We start from the raw sequence: 11,405 nt of genomic DNA, 5'->3' as shown, positions 1-11,405 counted from the left end.
AACAAATTGTTTTCAATATCGTAGGCGCTCTTCGTCTGTCTTTGCGATCTGAGTTCAAATTCCACCGAGGTCAACTTTACCTTTCATCATTTCGGGGTCGATAAATTAAGTGCCAGTTGCGTACTGGGGTCGATCTAATCGACTAGCCTCCACCCCCGAATTTTAGGGCCTTGTGTCTAGAGTAGAAAAGAATAATTATAGCAAAATTTATTAACATGCTTTATATTAAATTACTGATATCTGAATTGAACAAATCCCTACATTCAATGTCTGCGCGCACACGCATACTTGTAAACACACACACACACACTCACTCATATGCATGCTCATACACGCAAAAGCATACCATCATGTTCGTATCCACATTGAATGTTTTGGTTGAAATTACTTTCCATACGCATTACAGGCGTCACATACGTTATAATTCGAATATCCCTTCGGCTGGTTACTTCTTGATAGACTCCAGTTTTTGGTAATCAATTCACGTCTGAGAAAAAGTAGAAACTTGATGTTTCATTCAATATATTAAGAACGAATCATCGAGATAAAATCTATTTAATTTTTTTTTTTTTTACTTTACTGTAATTTTTAAATCATATTATATTTTACATTCCACGTAGGATCTGCAATTAAATATAATAAATGTGGAGCGAAATTATTTACAAAATAAATTTAATAGTATAAATCACTTTTAAACATCTCCGAGTTTCATTAGTGCAAAACAATTTTAAATACTTGCTTAACGTATAATATTTTTGAAATTTTTTAATGATATTAAGTATATGTGTAACAAAGGAATTACCATATCAATTTTTGTTAATTTGCTAATCAGAAAAGGGTAAATAAGCGAAATTCTAAAACAAAATGGAAGGCATTCTTTAGGTTACATCACGAATTAACCTTTGTTTTCTTTCTGGAGAGTAACTCCTAACAAGCATAGGAATAAAGCTATCTGTATCATTTATCTCAATGCTCATTAACGTCAGAGAAAGCAGTTATTCGATTCATTGTGTATCGTATTGTAAATTGTAGTTGGAGCGAGGAAGATGCAATTAATTCGTAATGAGTTTCATTGATACAGAACGCTTATTTGCATTTATCACACACTATCCACTAACATGCTAATGAGAAACATATCCCAGCGCTGTTAATGTGAAATCAGGGAAGTAGAATTATCTTTATCACTGCATTATTTCTAGACTCTTACTGAAATTTTATTACGAGATTAGAGGCGCACGCTCTTACCTGGATGACTAGAACAAGATGTAAATGATGTATTACGTCCCACGGAATGAGTAATTTCATTTGAATACATTCAAATGAAACTGAAAAAGAAACGGAGTGATCGTATTTGCTAGAGGGACATATTTTATGAAAATATGCTTTATGCCTGTGTATAGGAATGTATACTTAATCGCAAAAGAAACTCGAGACATGTGTGACTGAAATATGCTTTAATTTCATTATGGCAGAGATCAATTCTGATAAATCTGATAAAGACAATTTCTTGGATGCACTTTGACCACAGTCTATGGGTCATTGTCATCTGTTCTGGTAGTGAGCGGAACCAGCACATCGAGATTGTAGAGTGTGGCATGTTCAATGCCGTGTGTGCCCTCCCTGGGTGTTTAAAACGGCCATACACCATGGAGTGCATGGGGTGGTTTACAAAAGTCATCGGCACCCCGAGAAAAGCTGCCTACAGTTCCACACGAGTTCCCAGCCTTGGCACAACCTAACTCAGCCAAATCTGGGCTGAGAGCCGACTACGGCATTATTCTGAAGTTGTGTTGACGCAGGAAGTCCATTGTGACCCTGGCCGTGTGGGAAGGAGCATTGTCCTGCTGGAACATGTGGATCTGGAGACGTGCGAAGAAAGTCACGATGTGAGGTCTTAGGATCTGGTAAACGTAGCGCTACGCTGTGATGACATTCCCTCGGCCTGCACCAACATTTTGGAACATACGGGGCTCAGTTCTCTGATTCAAGCCTATAGCACCCTAAACCATGATGGTTTCGCTATCCCATCCATGTCTCTTGATGATACATGCGTCTCTGTAGCGTTCACCCCTCCTTCACCACACTCTTACTCTGCCATTCGGGGTGGAAACGCAGTACCGGCTCTCGTCAGAGAAGACTATCGACCTCCATTGTTGATGCCGCCAATATCGGTGCTGTATAGCCCACTGTAGTCGTGTCTGACGGCGGCGGGCTGTGAGGACAGGCCCTAGAGGAGGACGACAGCAACGCAGGTTGTTGGCGGCCAGTCGGCGTCGTACCGTATCGTCGTTGATAGATCGCTGTCCAGTGCCAATGGCCTCGCAAGCTGTCACGCTGGCCAGTCTGAAGCGATCACAAAGGTGTTGCGGGTGGATGAAGCGATTCTGCCTGGACGTGGTCAGCCGGGGCACCCTCTGCGGGCACGGTCTGCAGTATTGTAGGTGTTGTATCGCTGTTGCAGGCGATAGATGGTGCTGACATGGATATTGTAAGCTTTCGCGACAACCGGAGCATGCTGTCCTGCTTACAATCGACCGACAGCTTATTCTATCTGCATCATACCTGATGCGTTCAAATTACGAATTGATTTTATTCTAGCCATAAAGGCCCAACAGGGAGGGGCGGCACAAGGACAGAGAAAGATAAAATGCGGGGAAAAAACGAATGACAAAAAAGATGAAATATAAAACATGAGACGGTGGAATGACGGCTACTCGTGCCACAGCCCCAAGTAGCTTCCTTTAGCCCCTTCTTTTTACTTTTGTAGTCTAATGATTACAACTTTGGAGTCTCTTTTTTATCTCTTTCTTTAAACATACATTTTTTTTCTTAATTAAAAAATACTTTTTAATAACCTGTGCATTCAAATCACTGTGGTCGATAACCGGAAGCAGTGAATCAATCACCACCTTCAGTCCTAAGGGAGACATATCTGACTCAAATGCCTCCCTCAGTTTCTGGCGCTTCTCTTTATCTATGAGAGCACATCTCGTATGTGGGGCAAAATCCCCGATAAGTAGTTTCGTCTTTATGATTGTCCTTTGTCTTATAAGTCATTATGAAGGACGTTTTTCGGGGAGGGAGACCCTCACGTCTTTTGTGTGTCAGCAAGTGTATATGTGCGTGGAATTTCTGAATCTGTGTCTGGAGGGACTGGACTAGGGATGGTGACTGTTTTCCTAGGTGATGGTGGTGGTAAAATCTTCTCGTGAATGGATTGTGAGTGGCGAACGAGTAGGTTGTTTGCGTCTTGTGTGGGAAATGTGTGATATCGTATTGTTGGTTGTCTTTGTTTGAGTTATGTGTGTACTTTGTGGTTGCTGGTCTTGATTTGCGGTTGGTAAAATTTTAGGCGGAGTTGGAGGTACGTCTTGTATTCCTCTTTTGCTGGCCTACTCTTCAACGTCGCTGCTTTCAGTTGGTGAATGTTCGATGTGGGCATTTTTCATGGGTCTTTCTTCTGTTTCTGTTATCCCTAATTCGGGTTGTTTTGATGTCTCAGTTACATTCTTTTCTTTTCGAGTGTTGTCTTACCCTCCTTAGGCCTGACGGTCATTTGTAGGCTGGTGGGTTTATCTGATTTAATGACCTTTGGTTCGAGTGATTGTATGGGAAAGCTGGGTGTAGGGTGTTTCACCGGTTGAAAAATCTTGGGCACTTAGCCTTTATGTGGCCTTTTTCCTTGTATTGGTAGCACCTTGGGCTTCTGCCCTCTACTAACACTCTTAATTTTGTTTTATCGGACAGGATGATTAGATCTGTAATTTCTTCAAGATCTCTTTGCGTGGCTCGAATTGTTACTTCCAGGCCATCGTCCCAGCCGTTCAGCTGTTGTGTTTTGATCTCTTACAGTATATATACCTTCTCTTTCCTGTCTAACATTATGGTTTCTATCTGCCACACCTCCTTTATCTCTGGTGGGACCTCCCCAATTCTCATCTTGGAGGTCCGTCTACTGAAGTAAGTCAGCAATAGCACCAGCTCTGCCAACTTTAGACGTGTAGACGAGTGTTTTATTGTTTCATTTTCGAAACCAAATCTCACCACTATCGTACCGAAACGTTTTCCTCTGGTTATGAACTTTGTTTCGTTCCATATCTGGCGTAAACATTTTACGATGGTATCCTTGGATGCCATCTCTATCTTTTTATTGCCGTTGATAATGTTCTATAGATGATGTTTTCTTTTTCGTGCTATCCATAACTTCCTCGGGGGCGGGGGTCAATCTTAAGTTTGACCCTCTCCTTCTGGATTATGTTCTTATAATCTTCGAGCCTTTCTCGACTGACCTACATTCCCTCGCTGGTTACTTCGACCATAGAAGCATAACTGCCACCTTTGGCTATGGACGAGTCACTGACTCCGATATTGTTAATTTGAGCCTGTTCAAGCGCCTGTTCCACGACGTGGTCCTCTGATTCACAGTGGAACCTATCAACCTCCATGCTGCACTGCATTTGCAGAGAAAAAATAATTCCCCCCTAAACGGGGGAAACATAAGCCTGCTACCGCAGGCAGTGCGTCAAAAGACGCAGAAACAAATTGATAGCAACACGTAATCCCAAAAGAGAAAACCTACAACAAGCAATATAAAACAGGTACTTAGCAGTAGAAATGACACCAAAACAAACACAAGAAAGGACAAATTTCGACTGCCAGGATTGCTGTTCAAGTTGATTTTTATACCCACAACCTCCACAAAATGCACGTGCATTTCGGTTTGCATGACAATTGTTTGCGGCTGAGTCATTTCACGTCATTCAACGCAGATGCGTTTCGGCGTCTCGTTTCAGGGGAAGTTGAAAGGTTACCTGGAATTTGGGTCTCATCCATAAACCAGCATCTCTTGGAATATTTAGTCTTACATCCCCGAAATAAATTTTCAGAATTTCCCATATAAAAATGACATTTGAAAAAAATAAAATTGCGTTTCTTTTGCAGTTCAGTGTATGCCTTAACGGAGAAGTTTAATAATAAGATAAGTTCGCAGCTACAATGCAATATTCGCATAGTTGTATATACTTATATAATATAGTTAAATACTACAATATTATCTACAATGTTAATTTAAAACCTGCATTTATAACATTTCTTTTGTAATATAAGGACTAAGCAAAATCTCGATATCGAGAAATGTATATAATTTCGTTATATGCCATCGCCACGCACATCGATTATATATATATATATATATATATATATACATACATATATATATATATATATATATATATATATATATATATATATATATATATATATACATACATATAATATTTTGTCATTTGCCATCGCAACACACATAAATTAGAAATATATATCTGTATATGAATTTAAATAATGGTTCTTCCTTCACGTCTTCCAGCTTTCTTTATAGTACATATGCAGAACTCCAGATCTTCGTAATTCACCTTCATTGGGACTCGCCCCCGCACACATATTGAAAGCTAGCTTAAGTTAATTTTACGTTTCAAATATCAGAAAATTGTAGTTGTATTTCATTTCTAAATTTATTTTTCCTTTTATCTGTCTCTTTCTACCAAAATGTTTTTTTCTGTTTTTCAATCATTTCTCTTTCATACATTACGATTTCTTCCTGTTATATTGCTGATTTTTCCTCCTTTTTCTAATACTAAACTCATTTTCAAGTTATCATATATTGAAGCATTACCTAATATTATCAAACATATTTCAGACTTGTATTCAAAATGCATCGCCTTTTCCAGTCACTTTATTTTTAAATATACAATCATTTTTAATACTTAATCTCACGTTGAACTCCTAACACACTATGCTTATTGAATTTGGTTCTTTAAATTGGATAACGCTCTTAATATGCTCCAACTATGCCATGCCAAATTTTACTTCTACGTTTCCCATTTCCGAAACATTGTGAAACAATCAATTCCCTTGCCTCAATGGTCATCCAATATATTAGAAATAGTAACTACCAATGAAATTGAAGTATTTTGCATTTCTCAGAAATTTTATTTCGTTGAACGTTGTTATGACTACAAAACTTGTTTGTTAATAACGTTCGTTTGTTTACAAAATCTTATCGTAATCATTCTTTCGGATTGAGATACTTCATCATTCTTCATTGATTGAAAAACACTGTCCCAATCGTCGTCATCGTCATCATCATCATCATCATCATCATCATCATCATCATCATCATCATCAACGCATTCCAGTACCGTATCTTCACATAAAACCATGTGGTGAATTTATTACTTCAATCAATATAGACTTATATATCCACCACTCATACAGGGGTAAGCATCGGAATTCATTTAATATATCTTATCGATATTGAAAGTCACCGCTTAAAATTGCATAACCAATAGCATGTTCGAATCTAACTGCTAGACACTGATCTCAACATCTACATATAAGGCTAGTATCATAATATTAAGTCCCTAACACCAAGGAAAGATTATGGCTGCGACTGAAATAACTGATTTTCAAAAATGAAACTAATAATAGTGAAAACAATTATTTGAATCAATTGTCAAACAAACGAACTCTTTACAATTCGACGCTGAATTTCTTTCAAGTTATGAATGTTATGTGTGATAACCGTCATTTCATGGACATATTAACTGGTTTTCACATTATTTTGATTGAATAAATTCGGAAAAAATTTAAACAGTACATTAAAACTGTGTATGATAACCAGATCACTTCATGTGGGCTCAGTTACATAAAGATTGTGTGACTACTATGCCTAATTCTTACTCATTGGATTAAATACATAAAATATACTTTCAAAGGAATTTATCAACATTTCCTTTATAATTTTTGTTTCTGCTAATCATAGTTAACTGACAATAACCTCGCTTCTCTATTTTAAAATTTTGTCATTATTTTCATTACTTCCCTCTGAACTTATGTCACAATGCATACATCACTATATATGTAACAACACGTACATCGAAAAACTGATGGTACTTTCATTCCGTTATGTGTTTATGCGATACGTTCACGTTGATGTTGTTATTGATCAAAGACAAATAAAAGAAAACGAAAAGTTCAACGAAAGTGCTGAAACCGTCAACAGCATGGCCTCTTTTCAGTGCCTTCACTGTTGCAATTCTTTCATTCATGATTTACGAAAAGACGTTGTTTCTGATTAGGACAGTTGGATAGGGACGGTTAATAGGCATTCGGACCTGTTTCTTATCCATAAAGGCCGACTTAGTGGCCCATGTTTTATATACATTTCGATTATATTTCGGACCATAATTTTGCACTTTCGCTTTGAAACAATGAAAATAGTATTTATAAGTGTCATCAATGTTATATCTTATTCCAAGTATTCGACATTCTATCCCATTCTATTTTTACCACAATATGCAACATACAAATCAAATTATTAATAAATTACTTAGATTCTCCTAAATATCACTTTGGACGCTATTCTGCTATATTTTGTGCTTGAAATATTTGCGAATTGTACATACACATACAATCCTCTCACTGGTCACGCAAAATACTACTAACAGCAGCAACATTATCAACACGTGACACTTAGATACAGCGTAACATTATCTATTGTATTCACCAAAAGTACACTTACGTATTAACAGCATATTTGCATATTGCTATATTATATACATTTCGTTAGGATATTTCTAATTGCTATATCAAAACCTAATACTAAGGTCTACCATGCACTTCTTTTTCAGTTCACATGAAAATAATTTTGTTGCAATTAAAAGGGATTAATATAATATTTCCAAGTGCTAAACGACGATAATAATGTAAACTTCAGGCGAGAAGTGTCGTTTGAATGAACAACGGTGTCTAGGTTGCACCTTGCTGAAAACCTTGCAAAATGCAGCTACGTCCGATAAATGACTCCTCAAAGTTTTTTCGACCAATCAATTGTAAAGAAAATATAGTTCTTATCATCTATAAGGTGAAATACATTCGACTTCTAGGGACAATATGTGGTTGATGTAAAATTTCAGCGAGATACTATAGAAATATTAAAAGCAATTTCTGATGTGTTAATGGGAAGATGTTACTAACATCTATTAACGCCTATTCCTGAACGTAAAGATTTCTTACCTTCAAATGTAGACTAAAGAAAGTATGACAATTTGTTGTGCAAAAGAAAAACCGGTCCTTTGATTTCTTTTCGTCGTCAAGAACAGAATATGTGCGGTGAATTTTTAGTTTATTCTTTTGAGGTTTTTCAGAGATGGTCTGCAAAGAAAAAAATCGGATCGATGTTATAATATAGTTGGGTATTGCATTATGATAACTCATTCGCTCACTTTTCCTTCGGCGCCACGGATATTTTGACAACGAACAAAATAGTGGTCATTTCACATTCTCCAAACTCGTCTAAACTACACCTTTTTAACATCATTATATATCTCAAAATAAAACTGCTGACTGTAGCTGAAATTAAAACGGAATCACAGGTGATATAATATGGTGTTAAATAAGAGGAAGTTTGCAATATTTTAACGAATGCAAGATGCACAAGAATCTATGTGCACATACTAAAGGAGAGCATTTCAATGTAGATGATGCTTAAACATAAGTAAAATAAGGAGTAAATTATTTACTGGAGTACAAATGTATATTTGTAACCTTGTTCTAAGAACATTCTTATGCCAACTAGTTTAATATATTTGGATGCCGAGTTTAGTTGAACTTTTGTTACACGTTTGTTATACAAGGCGCAGGTGCATTTCATATACGATTTGCATCGACAGATAAACATATATATTTATGTATGTGAGTGTGTGTGCTTAATTTAAACATGTGTTAAGGGAGCTCAGTTGTATACTGAGTCATTTTCATTGTATGAGTTATAACTGTTCACAAACAAGCACGCAGAAACACCCACGCATACTTACACCCACTCTTACACACAACAGGTAATTATTTTCATAAAATGTGCTTCTATTTATTAGAAATCCTATTCATTTTTGGAACCTAGTTAAGAAGATTATTGCTTCGTTCTCATTCTTACAATTTACTAAGAAGGCATTGGATTAGCGCTATTGTGACAGAAATCTGTAGTCATTCCTGAAGACATTTAAGAAATCGGTTATTGAAATTCAGTAGAGGCTATTATTTACGGGTATAATAGGTGTGAGATGATCGATGATAAGCATAGCGCGCTGAATCAATTCAAAATTAAACTTTTCAGAGAAGAAATCAGTTTAGTTGTGTGTTGGTGAAGATACTCATGAGTCTCCAAATTGGCTTATAGCAATGACGCAGGAGATTTTGTATTAGTTGTTGCATACAGTATATAGTAATATTTTTATTTTTCACGGTTAAAATTTTAGCAAAAGTAAATATTTTTTTCGGAAGCAATAAAACCGTTTTCACTTCAGTTCTTGTATACTTTACGCTTTCTTCCAAATACAGTTTCTGCTGCATTATTTGCATATTCTCATATTTCAGAAGTAATTATGTCGCTTCAGAATTTAATTTCTCTACAGAGTATATATAAAATCCTCAATAATGGAATCGGTTTTTCAAAGTTTTTAATTCATTTTCTTTTTGGACAGAGTTATGGGAGTTGAAAAGTCTACTGAGTGCTCTCGTTTTTCTGTTTATTTTTGTAGCATATACCAATAATGGAAGAACTTCCAATAAAGGATTTTACACACACACACACACACACACACACACACACACACACACACACACACACACTCACATACACACGCACATCCACACATATGTCTACGTGTCTGCTTCAGTGCGTGGGTATGTATGTATACATATATGTATGTATGTATCTATCTATATAAACACATATGGATGTAGACACACACACACACACACACACACACACACACATATAGTAATATATATAAGTATATATATATGTATATATGTGTGTGTGTATATATATATATGAGTGTATATATATATATATATATATATATTTATACAGGGTGTCCCAAACGTCACTGATGGGTTTCAATTCTTAACAACTTCCTTAATTATACAAATAAATGCATGAAATGTTGATACAGTATAGAGGACATAAGTCAACTTTTGCAACACTACCAAATGAAAAAATGACATCGCTTAAATGTCGGCCATTTTCGCCTTCGCGCGCCCATGCTCTTTCGAAAACTTGCACCATAACACCCTCTTGGGAAGGATAAGGCCAGCTGACATTGCCGTCACAGGAGACTATTCTTTCTCCAAACCACTGCTGTAGCAACTGCATTGTTTCTCTTGCGGTATGAGCAGTGACCCCATATTGCTGAAACCATTTGTGAAGCCTACTTTGAACGGCCGGGTGCAAAAATGTCTCTATCATGGATACCTGAAAGATAGAGTTTACGACAATAGACCGGAGACCCTGGTGCAACTGAACGTGAACATTAATGAAGAAATCAGAGAAGTGCGGTTGGAAACTCTTGAGGGTGTTATGGTGCAAGCTTTGGAAAGAGTACAGGCGTGCGAAGCCGAAAATGGCCGTCATTTAAGTTATGTCATTTTTGATATGTGATGTAGTGGTGTTGCAACATTTGCCTTATGTATATTCATTTCTATTATGTCCTTTACATTGTATCAAAATTTCATGCATTTATTTGTAAATTTAAGGAAGTTGTTAAATATTGAAACCCATCAGTGACTTTTATATCAGTGACCCTGTAAATGAGGATGTATGCATATGTATACATATATGTATATATATATATATATATATATATATATATATATATATGTATACATATACAAGATTACATGCGTATACGTAATATATATATGTATATATATATATATATATATAATATATATATATATATATATATAATATATATATATATATATAATATATATATATATATATAATATATATATATATATAATATATATATTATATATATATATATATATATATTATATTATTGTTTTTCTACCTATTATATACATTATTTATTTTTGTAATTTACTTAATCTTTACTTTTTAATTGTTATTCTAATTCTAAGGTTTCTAGTATATGTAATTTTCTAGAGGGTGTAATTTAATTATTCATTTTGAATTGATAAAACGTGTTTTATCAATTTATACATATATATATATATATATATATATGCAGTATATATATATATATGCAGTATATATATATAGATACACGCGTGTGCTCGCACACACATACGCGAACAAATACGCGTATCGCTGTTGTAAATCGTTCTTTTATAGCTCTAATATTATGTATAATAAGAATGCCTCAGTATAAACAAGCAGCAAAACACAGGTTCGTATATGCATGCATGTATACATACATTCACATATGTGTGTGTATACGTGTATGTATGTATATGTGTGTATGCATGTATGCATCTACGTGTGTACATATATATGCATATGTATACAAATATACATACACACATACACACAAGCACACGCACGC

This window comes from Octopus sinensis, linkage group LG1 (assembly GCF_006345805.1).
Source record: "Octopus sinensis linkage group LG1, ASM634580v1, whole genome shotgun sequence".
NCBI classification, from domain to species: domain Eukaryota; kingdom Metazoa; phylum Mollusca; class Cephalopoda; order Octopoda; family Octopodidae; genus Octopus; species Octopus sinensis.
Note: the sequence above shows the minus strand (reverse complement) of the source record.